Source organism: Barbatula barbatula (assembly GCF_947034865.1).
Source record: "Barbatula barbatula genome assembly, chromosome: 13".
NCBI classification, from domain to species: domain Eukaryota; kingdom Metazoa; phylum Chordata; class Actinopteri; order Cypriniformes; family Nemacheilidae; genus Barbatula; species Barbatula barbatula.
Window position 1 is genome coordinate 10,125,312 of NC_136776.1, and position 11,359 is coordinate 10,136,670.

Sequence of the window (11,359 nt, forward strand, 5' to 3'; positions counted from 1 at the left end):
GGCATTTTGTGACAAAGTGCATCAGGGGATGATGAGAATGTCAGTTTTGACAAAGAACACTGTTCATTACTAAAATGCTCTAATTGAGCTGTTAGAATGTCAGACACAAGCTTTCTGAGCTGAAAGCGGCATTTTGTGACAAAGTGCATCAGGGGATGATGAGAATGTCAGTTTTGACAAAGAACACTGTTCATCACTGCAATGCTCTAATTGAGCTGTTAGAATGTCAGACACAAGCTTTCTGAGCTGAAAACTGCATTTTGTGAGAAAGTGCATCAGTGGATGATGAGAATGTCAGTTTTGACAAAGAACACTGTTTATTACTAAAATGCTCTAAATGAGCTGTTAGAATGTCAGAAACAAGCTTTCTGAGCTGAAAACTGCATTTTGTGACAAAGTGGATCAGTGGATGATGAGAATGTCAGTTTTGACAAAGAACACTGTTCATTACTAAAATGCTCTAATTGAGCTGTTAGAATGTCAGAAACAAGCTTTCTGAGCTGAAAACTGCATTTTTTGACAAAGTGCATCAGTGGATGATGAGAATGTCAGTTTTGACAAAGAAAACATTTCATTACTGAAATGCTCTAATTGAGCTGTTAGAATGTCAGAAACAAGCTTTCTGAGCTGAAAACTGCATTTCGTGACAAAGTGCATCAGTGGATGATGATAATGTCAGTTTTGACAAAGAACACAGTTCATCACTGAAATGCTCTAATTGAGCTGTTAGAATGTCAGAAACAAGCTTTCTGAGCTGAAAACTGCATTTCGTGACAAAGTGCATCAGTGGATGATGATAATGTCAGTTTTGACAAAGAACACAGTTCATCACTGAAATGCTCTAATTGAGCTGTTAGAATGTCAGACACAAGCTTTCTGAGCTGAAAACTGCATTTTGTGACAAAGAGCATTCAGGGGATGACGAGAATGTCAGTTTTGATAAAAAAGAACAAAGTTCTTTACTGAAATGCTCTTATAAAGCTGTTAGAATGACAGAAACAAGCTTTTCGCACTACAAACTGCTAATTGTGACAAAGAGCATCAGTGAAAGTTACTTTTGATAAAGAACACAGTTCATTACTGAAATGCTCTTATTGAGTTCTCAGAAGGCCTGTAACAAGCTTTCTGAGCTGAAAACTGCTAATTGTGACAAAAAGCATCAGTTGTAACACTAATGAGGATGGGTAGGCAATCTGGCAGGCGCGTTGTCAGATCGCGCTAAACACAGCCTTTTGTTCACACCAGCATACCAACATGAGTTAGCCTGAAGACGCCACCATGTCTGGGACAAAACGATTGATTAAGTCAGTTTTACGATCCCCTCAGGAGATAGCTGCTCCGCGTGACTCCTATGGCCCCCAAATGGCCCAAGTCATAAGATCTGCGCACACACATGACCCCCCAAACACACGCGGACTGCAGTTACGCACACACCAAAGAATTCACGATATAAGGACTTCATTGATAACAACTAGCGGAAACTGTATTAAATGTATATGTGTATGATTCAATGTTTTCAAATGCTATACATAAAACAGCCATGACGTTAATTGTATGTTCAATGAACCCTGTATGCCGGTAACGGTAATAATTGTACATCTATGCATTCCTGAGGCACAGAATCATAGTGTTTGGTACCTCTGTAACCACAAAAATGTGAATATATCGAATTTCGTTTAGAGATTACCACACGATGCAATATTACAGGAGTACCAACTATCAAAGGGTAAATGGTTTTTTTTCGCTACCCCCATTAGATTAGCCAGGAGGAGGGAGTCCGCGAAACAAAGAGAATTCTTCCCGCCTCGATCTCTTATATCCGATTGGGCCATCGTACAAGAGAGGTATAGCCGATCTTATCTATAAAATTAGATGCCTAACGTTAATCGTGGCATTCCGCCAAAAGAGAAACAACGCCAACTTCGGAGGACATCTCCGGAGACCTCCGACCAAACCTTTCTGCAAGAAGTTTTCGCTGCTTTCCTGTAACTTTCGTTTCATTGATAACTTCTTTTATTTGGTCATCTGAGTTTGACTAAGTTCTGTATAACCGCGAGCAAGAACGGACTTCCATCGCTTAGCAACCGCAACCTTGTTGGACGCAGCCTGGAGCCACACCCCACAGGCCCCGGAAAGGACATTTTACCCGATACACACACACGCACGAAGCAGAACAAAGCAAGTATCTTCCTATTTCAATCAAACTGCATTTAAGGGTCGTCTAAGAGCTCCCTTTTAGGGATAATTTGAATTGCTTGAGGTCTCTTGTAAGGAACGAAGTGAAACGTTGTTACTCTCTCTCTGTTGTTCTTCTCTCTCTCTCTTTCCTGTTATTCTTACTGAAAAATTGTGTTTAGTGCCTTATTTGTTTCGTTTTGTTATACGTATGTCTGTGCATATTTACTCTGTGTGAAACCGTAGTGTTATACTCTCTAGTTTGTGTTTATTAAAATCCCAAAAAGTACATGTGAACGGAATATGTTATTTGCACCCCATGCTCGAAGTCAATGAAACCAAGATATTAACGTTACCTACGCTTTAGTGTATTACTATTTCAGTGATATAAACAGTACGAACCTAGGAAGTATTAATTTGTCCTGATCAGAAAATTAAGACTATTTTAGACGTTCGTAAGGCAGTAATTCCTTATTGAGAATTGAATGAGAGGTTATGACCATAGTTTGCAGGACAAACGAAATAATCATATAACTTAAACAATTCTATAAGAGGTTACTTGTACTAAATTAAACATTTTTCCTTATCGGGAAAATTGAGTTTTAATATGAACGACCAGCAGATTATATTCATAAATCAATGAATATTCAATCCATTTGAGTTAATCCTTCCCCAAGACTCATTGTCGCTACAAGTGGATCATGAGAAAGTTACTTTTGACAAAGAACACAGTTCATTATTGAAATCCTCTCATTGAGCTGTTAGAATGACAGAAATAAGCCTTCTGAGCTGAAAACTGCATTTTGTGAAAAAGTGCATCAGTGGATGATGAGAAAGTCAGTTTTGACAAAAAACAGTTCATCACTGAAATGCTCTTATTGAGCTGTTAGAATGTCAGAAACAAGCTATCTGAGCTGAAAACTGCATTTTGTGACAAAGTGCATCAGTGGATGATGAGAATGTCAGTTTTGACAAAGAACACAGTTCATTACTGAAATGCTCTTATAAAGCTGTTAGAATGACAGAAACAAGCTTTTCGCACTAAAAACTGCTAATTGTGACAAAGAGCATCAGTGGATCATGAGAAAGTTACTTTTGACAAAGAACACAGTTCAGCACTGAAATGCTCTTATTGAGCAGTTAGAATGACAGAAACAAGCTTACTGAGCTGAAAACTGCATTTTGTGACAAAGTGCATTCAGGGGATGATGAGAATGTCAGTTTTGACAAAGAACACTGTTCATTACTAAAATGTTCTTATTGAGCTGTTAGAATGTCAGAAACAAGCTTTCTGAGCTGAAAACTGCATTTTTGACAAAGTGCATCAGTGGATGATGAGAATGTCAGTTTTGACAAAGAAAACTGTTCATTACTGAAATGCTCTAATTGAGCTGTTAGAATGTCAGAAACAAGCTTTCTGAGCTGAAAGCGGCATTTTGTGACAAAGTGCATCAGGGGATGATGAGAATTTCAGTTTTGACAAAGAACACTGTTCATTACTAAAATGCTCTAATTGAGCTGTTAGAATGTCAGACACAAGCTTTCTGAGCTGAAAGCGGCATTTTGTGACAAAGTGCATCAGGGGATGATGAGAATGTCAGTTTTGACAAAGAACACTGTTCATCACTGCAATGCTCTAATTGAGCTGTTAGAATGTCAGACACAAGCTTTCTGAGCTGAAAACTGCATTTTGTGAGAAAGTGCATCAGTGGATGATGAGAATGTCAGTTTTGACAAAGAACACTGTTTATTACTAAAATGCTCTAAATGAGCTGTTAGAATGTCAGAAACAAGCTTTCTGAGCTGAAAACTGCATTTTGTGACAAAGTGGATCAGTGGATGATGAGTATGTCAGTTTTGACAAAGAACACTATTCATTACTGAAATGCTCTAATTGAGCTGTTAGAATGTCAGAAACAAGCTTTCTGAGCTGACAACTGAATTTTTTGACAAAGTGCATCAGTGGATGATGAGAATGTCAGTTTTGACAAAGAAAACATTTCATTACTGAAATGCTCTAATTGAGCTGTTAGAATGTCAGAAACAAGCTTTCTGAGCTGAAAACTGCATTTCGTGACAAAGTGCATCAGTGGATGATGATAATGTCAGTTTTGACAAAGAACACAGTTCATCACTGAAATGCTCTAATTGAGCTGTTAGAATGTCAGAAACAAGATTTCTGGGCTAAAAACTGCATTTTGTGACAAAGTGTATCAGTAGATGATGAGAATGTCAGTTTTGACAAAGAACACAGTTCTTTACTGAAATGCTCTTATAAAGCTGTTAGAATGAAAGAAACAAGCTTTTCGCACTAAAAACTGCTAATTGTGACAAAGAGCGTCAGTGGATCATGAGAAAGTTACTTTTGACAAAGAACACAGTTCATTACTGAAATGCTCTTATTGAGCAGTTAGAATGACAGAAACAACCTTTTCGCACTGAAAACTGCTAATTGTGACAAAGAGCATCAGTGGATCATGAGAAAGTTACTTTTGACAAAGAACACAGTTCATTAATGAAATGCTCTTATTAAGCTGTTAGAATGTCAGAAACAAGCTTTCTGAATTGAAAACTGCTAATTGTGACAAAAAGCATCAGTGGATCATGAGAAAGTTACTTTTGACAAAGAACGCAGTTCATTACTGAAATGCTCTAATTGAGCTGTTAGAATGACAGAAACAAGCATTCTGAACTGAAAACTGCTAATTGTGACAAAGTGCATCAGGGGATGATGAGAAAGTCAGTTTTGACAAAGAACTCAGTTCTTTACTGAAATGTTCTTATAAAGCTGTTAGAATGACAGAAACAAGCTTTTCGCACTAAAAACTGCTAATTGTGACAAAGAGCGTCAGTGGATCATGAGAAAGTTACTTTTGACAAAGAACACAGTTCATTACTGAAATGCTCTTATTGAGCAGTTAGAATGACAGAAACAACCTTTTCGCACTGAAAACTGCTAATTGTGACAAAGAGCATCAGTGGATCATGAGAAAGTTACTTTTGACAAAGAACACAGTTCATTAATGAAATGCTCTTATTAAGCTGTTAGAAGGTCAGAAACAAGCTTTCTGAATTGAAAACTGCTAATTGTGACAAAAAGCATCAGTGGATCATGAGAAAGTTACTTTTGACAAAGAACGCAGTTCATTACTGAAATGCTCTAATTGAGCTGTTAGAATGACAGAAACAAGCATTCTGAACTGAAAACTGCTAATTGTGACAAAGTGCATCAAGGGATGATGAGAAAGTCAGTTTTGACAAAGAACTCAGTTCATTACTGACATACTCTTATTGAGCTGTCAGAAGGCCAGAAACAATCTTTCTGAACTGAATTTTTTCTCACGAAAAGTCTCAGAGGATTGTAACACTAATGAGGATGGGTAGGCAATCTGGCAGGCGCGTTGTCAGATCGCGCTAAACACAGCCTTTTGTTCACACCAGCATACCAACATAAGTTAGCCTGAAGACGCCACCATGTCTGGGACCAAAACGATTGATTAAGTCAGTTTTACGATCCCCTCAGGAGATAGCTGCTCCGCGTGACTCCTATGGCCCCCAAATGGCCCAAGTCATAAGATCTGCGCACACACATGACCCCCCAAACACACGCGGACTGCAGTTACGCACACACCAAAGAATTCACGATATAAGGACTTCATTGATAACAACTAGCGGAAACTGTATTAAATGTATATGTGTATGATTCAATGTTTTCAAATGCTATACATAAAACAACCATGACGTTAATTGTATGTTCAATGAACCCTGTATGCCGGTAACGGTAATAATTGTACATCTATGCATTCCTGAGGCACAGAATCATAGTGTTTGGTACCTCTGTAACCACAAAAATGTGAATATATCGAATTTCGTTTAGAGATTACCACACGATGCAATGGTACGGAAGTACCAGCTATCAAAGAATGAATGCCCTTTTTCGCTACCCCCATTAGATTAGCCAGGAGGAGGGAGTCCGCGAAACAAAGAGAATTCTTCCCGCCTCGATCTCTTATATCCGATTGGGCCATCGTAAAAGAGAGGTATAGCCGATCTTATCTATAAAATCAGATGCCCAACGTTAATCGTGGCATTCCGCCAAAAAAAAGAGGAACAACGCCAACTTCCGAGAACATCTCCGGAGACCTCCGACCAAACCTTTCTGCAAGAAGTTTTCGCTGCTTTCCTGTAACTTTCGTTTCGTTGATAACTTCTTTTATTTGGTCATCTGAGTTTGACTAAGTTCTGTATAACCGCGAGCAAGAACGGACTTCCATCGCTTAGCAACCGCAACCTTGTTGGACGCAGCCTGGAGCCACACCCCACAGGCCCCGGAAAGGACTATTGAACACCGCAGAACATTTTACCCGAAGTACACACACACGCACGAAGCAGCACAAAGCAAGTATCTTCCTATTTCAATCAAACTGCATTTAAAGGTCGTCTAAGTGCTCCCGTTTGGGGATAATTTAAGCTGTTTGAGGTCTCTTGAAAGGAACGGAGTGAAACGTTGTGTCTCTCTCTTTTCTCTCCCTTTCCTGTTACCATTTCTCTTTGTGCCTTAATTGTTTTGTTTTATTATACGTATATGTCTGTGCATATTTACTCTGTGTGAAATCGTAGTGTTATAACCTTAGTTGTGTTTATTAAAATCCCCAAAAGTACATTTGAACTGAATCGGTTATTTGCACCACATGCTCGAAGTCAATGAAACTAAGATATTAACGTTACCTACGCTTTAGTGTTTTACTATTTCAGTGATATAAACAGTACGAACCTAGGAAGTATTAATTTGTCCTGATCAGAAAATTAAGACTATTTTAGACGTTCGTAAGGCAGTAATTCCTTATTGAGAATTGAGTGAGAAGTTATGACTATAGTTTGCAGGACAAACGAAATAATCATATAACTTAAACAATTCTATAAGAGGTTACTTGTACTAAATTAAACATTTTTCCTTATCGGAAAATTGATATTTAATATGAACGACCAGCAGATTATATTCATAAACCAATGAATATTCAATCCATTTGAGTTTGATTTTTCCCCAAGACTCATTGTCGCTACAGGATCATGAGAAAGTTAGTTTTGAGAGAGAATACAGTTCATATCTGAAATGCTCTTATTGAGCTATCAGAAGCCCAGAAACAAGCTTTTTGAACTAAAGCCTATGTGCACAAGAGTGCATTACATTCATATTCCACTTGTGTTTTACAATTGTGGTTAAGTGCAAAATTTAGTTTTATTTGTTGAAAGGTAATCTTACTGCTTTGTCCTTATTACATCTTACATGCATTTGACACATTCTAAACACCATGCAAGTAGAAAAAAAACGTCATGTGGTAATGCTGCTGTTAAAGAGTAAATATTTTTACTCTTTAAAAAAGGGCTAGGAAAATCACTCTAGATCCCTTACATCCAAGTTACCCCATCTTTGAACTTTTGCCATCTGGCCGGCGCTTCAGAGCCGCAAATACCAGGACAGTCAGGCACAAGAACAGTTTCTTCCCCCAGGCAATCTACCTCATGAACAGTTAAATGTTCCCCACTTATGCAATAAAAATGTGCAATATCCTTATATTTATTGTTAACCCCTCCATCCTAGTACATCTCTGCATCTACTTAATCCTATCCCATTATAATTTCTAGCACAATTGTTTATACACTTATTTATTTGCCTATTTCTTGTCTGTGTGTTGTTGTCTCTGTGTACTGGAAGGTTATGTCACAAAAACAAATTCCTTGTATGTGCAAGCATACTTGGCAATAAAGCTCTTTCTGATTCTGATTCTGATTCTGATTTTGTGACTTTAAGGTACTACTTTGGTTCATGGAGTGTCAAACAACAAGTTTACGTACAACTTTTTGACTTTACAACTTGTGAAACACTTTCATTTTCTCATAATATGCTGTTATTTTTAACTTACATCTTGACTAACTCTCACATGATTCGTTCGGCAATTCATCTCTCGCAAATGGAACGTAGGCTGGCATTACACACAGTGTCACAAATCTGACCCAGAACTTGAATTAGAATGACAGACAGCTCATTTGAATGATTCAGTCAACTCCTTTTTTCCCAAGCCAATAACTTTGTCAAGTTGTAAAGCGGAAAGTGAACGAACAACACAGCTAAAATGTAATTTAAGGCACATTCTAATAGTTACTTTTTAAGACATGCAGGTACATCAAAGCTTCTTTTAGAAAGGTCAGGGATATGTGGGCTTTTATGACCCTTTTAACAAATTGCAACTCAAATTTCATATAAAAAAATAGACCTTTGCTGATAAAGGCGTATTTATATTCTGGTATTTAAGTTATTATTTTTTAAATGTTTAATACAGAAACATCATCATGTTGTCTTTTGAACAACGATCATTAACCCCTGACCAAAGCCACTGAGAGAGAGTCGTGATAAATTATTCACTTTTTGATTGAGTACAGAGAAAATACGGCATACTCCTCAGTAATTATAGTGTAAGTCTAGTGTAGTGTAGTGTAGTGTAAGTACTTGTACTGCAGTAATAAGAGACCGGATTCAACTGCGGGCCGAAATATAAGACTATAACAAGTTAGAAACTAGAACATAACACACTGAGACAGCGGCAGAGATGACTGGGAAGGCAGGCAGTACTCTGTCCATGATGGGTTAGGCAGGACACATCCTGAAAGAGAGCAGAGACTGTGAGTGCTGGGCGACCTGGGGAGAGGAGTTAGGTAATAATGGAGGTTGAAGCAAGCTGCAGATGGGTGGGTTAGCCACAAGTGGGTGGGACTTAAGACTCAAGTTGGCTGTACAAACCTCCAGAAGATTTTGATTGGTTTATTTAATGTTGTGTATTGTAGTATTACATCATGATCAACAGTTGGTGTAGTATGTTGGGATACTTACAAAAAGAAGACTCAGAGAAGACCAACAATCTCAATGGTCACTTTATTGAGGACACATCACAGCATCAGACATGCACACAAAAGCATACACTGGCGTGCAATATACTGCGCTTCTTCACAGCCTTTTACAATACCCCATACACAATGCCTTTCCATCCACTGCTGGACAAATCTCAATATGCACAAACAACAGTTGGTGGTGGGATATTTTGTGTTTTTGTATTTTGAATAAAAAATAACCACATCCCAAACCCTAAACATGTCAGCACAATATGATGGTAGCAAAATGTCAGAACAGCAGTGAATGATTATTTTTATTGGTACATAAATAGAAAAAGCTCACAGAGAAAGTGTGGTTTCTGAAATAACATTTACATTACAATACATTTATTCATTTGGCAGACGCTTTTATTCAAAGCGACTTACAAGTAGTTTTTACAGTGGCACATTACTGTAGAGCAATCAGGGGTGACACTTCAGTGATGACCCGCTGGCACTGAGTTTCAAACCGGCAACCTTCTGATACAAGCTCCAACGCTCTAACCACTAGACCACAGTGTTGGAGGTGTCTCCTCCCACCTACAGTTCTCCGGGATGCTGCAATCACTACTTGGGTGAGAGTGGGGAACAAACCTCAACGGTCTGACACAAAAAGGGATACAACGAGGAGCTATAAAAGGGAAACCAATTTACATATGCTTAATATTGTTGGTTTCTTACCCATTTATTCCTTGAATTTTCAAATCTTTACCTTGTAACCAAATATACAATATAAATAAATATTTTTTGTTTAAAAAAACCTTACCTTGAAAGTAAGTAGTGTTTGTTTATTATAATTATAGTTTTGTTTCTCATCATTTTAAGTTATTGAAGTTGAATATGTTGTTAGATGCAACACTCCATCATGTTACTCCATCAACACTGTGGTTGCATATTTGAGAATAAAAAGCCACAGAAAGCAAAAATGGAAGATGGCTGAAGCCATCCAAGCCTATGCAATTTAACTTCACCATCTCTCTCTAAAACTTGTGAATGTAATAGAAAAATGAGATTATGAGTGGCATTTATACTTGTATATATGTAAGGGTAATATGTATGATCCTTTTACTTTGTAGTGACAGTCAAGTCAAGTCAAGTCAGCTTTATTTATATAGCGCTTTTTACAATTTTCATTGTTACAAAGCAGCTGTACAAGAAAACATTGACTATAAGTAAAACATAAAAGGTTATGGAAGTCAAAACACAGGTCAAATATCAGACACACAAATAAATTCCTATATGCAATGCCCCCTCAGCCAGGCAAAACAGTATGCAAACGGTGGCGAGGAACCCAAAACTCCATTGGAGGAGAAAAAAACCTCAGAGGGAAACCAGGCCTAACCAGGGGATTCCAGTTCCCCTCTGGCAAAAACTGCAGCCTCTGCACAAGCTCGACAGTGCGCGCACAACAAGGCAACATGAAAAAGTTAGATTTAAAATTATCATTAATAATCTAATAGCGACTGAAGTTTTGTAGAGTCCTTCGTCCAGCATTTGTCAGGTCTAGGAATGGAGCATTTGTCAGGCCCTGCCCGCTCCGGTAACCTTGGACTGCATCCTGCCCGCTCTAGTAACCTTGGAACAATGAGACAAGACTGGCTGAGAGTAGGACAGGAATGTAGGTCTTATGGTTTAACTAACAATTTTGTTTTGTTTGGATTCTTTGTGACATTTCTGATAATGCAATGAGCTGGTCAGGGGTTTAATGTCTACTACAAATACTACCAAAGTATTTATTTACAAGGAAGCTGTGGCCTAATGGTTAGAGCGGTGGGCTTGTGATCAGAAGGTTGCTGGTTCTAATCTCAGTGCCAGCAGGTCATGACTGAAGGACCCTTGAGCAAAGCACCTTACCCCTGATTGCTCTGCAGTAATGTGCCACTGTATAAAACTACTTGCAAGTCGCTTTGGATAAAAGCGTCTGCCAAATGAATAAATGTAAATGTGCAAAACGTAGTTCCTTGATGACAAAAAAATTCTTACACTCATCAAAGTTACAGAAAGTGAGGTTTTTATTTTCTATGATGTATGATATGATATGTCGATGATGTGATCTTGTATTACAAGTCCTTGTGTCTCTAATACACTCCTTGAGAAAATTGTGTTTGCACAAAGACCCACATTTAGTCTTTTACAGTCACACATTTCTACATACTATATGAAAGAATTTGACATACAATGGCCTTTGTGCATCAGTTGAAAAAGCTCAATGTGCATGTTCAAAAATGGTCATTAAAATATAATTTATTCATATTTT